Here is a 1,038-nt window from a genome sequence, read left to right as displayed (position 1 = left end):
TGCCAACGGAGATCACGAGACGGATCCTGCATTGTTGCATCTGGTGCGCTATGTAAGTGCACTAGAGGAACTGTTCGATCAAATCACCCTTGATCTGATCGCAGCCCGTGGAGAACTGGTTCGCCGAGCCCCAGCAAGAGGAGACGATGAGCCCGACGCCGACAACCCAGTCGTGCTGTTCGGACAACCGATCGAGTCCTTGAGGTCTGCCCCAGCCATCGACCAAAATACTTTGGTGTCCCCAGAAGTGCTTCGTCGCCTTTTAGGAACACGCTCCAACGGGATTATAGCCAACAACCCCCGCGATAGTCATCATCGCTACCCCGACCCTGCAGCCCCTCAACTCCATCCAGCTAACCCCGATGGTGAAGCCCATGGAGAAGCCTCGACGTCCACAAGGCACGCCCGCTTAGATATAAACGAGGTAGACTAAGTCACTCAAGTAGTACCAAGTCTTAGTATGTCCATGCCCTATAATTGTGTGATCTTGTATCGCCATAATTAAATACTGTGTGCTTATGCGCCCCTATTCTAAATAATAACCATGCATAAGTATGTTGGCGTACGGTTGCATTTTAATTCCGGGCGTAGGTACCAAAAACCACCCCGACGACACCCACAGTAATGCGTCACTTTTGTGGGATATGTGTATCTGTGGCATTGACCCCGACCCCATAGAGCAGAACCGACAAACTACACTAGTAGAAAAGGGGTCAAACGTGAAGCACATTAGTGCCGGTTTGAATTTGAGCCGGCACTAATTGTACCATTAGTGCCGGTTCAAACGGCTATGCATTAATGCCAGTTCGTGTTGAACCTTTAGTACCGGTTCATGCCACGAACCGGTACTATAGGGGTGATGGCAGGCTGGCGTTAGGCCGGGGCCCCACGATCACCTTTAGTACCGGTTCGTGTCACAAACCGGTACTAAAGGTTAGCCTTTAGTACCGGTTTGTGCCACGAACCGGTACTAAAGGGGTGTGACCTATAGTACCGGTTTGTGACACAAACCGGCACTATAGGGCAATTTTCAAACTC

This window comes from Triticum dicoccoides, chromosome 7B (assembly GCF_002162155.2).
Source record: "Triticum dicoccoides isolate Atlit2015 ecotype Zavitan chromosome 7B, WEW_v2.0, whole genome shotgun sequence".
Classification (NCBI taxonomy): Eukaryota; Viridiplantae; Streptophyta; class Magnoliopsida; order Poales; family Poaceae; genus Triticum; species Triticum dicoccoides.
The sequence above is the reverse complement of the archived record's forward strand: the minus strand, read 5'-3'. Positions refer to the sequence as shown.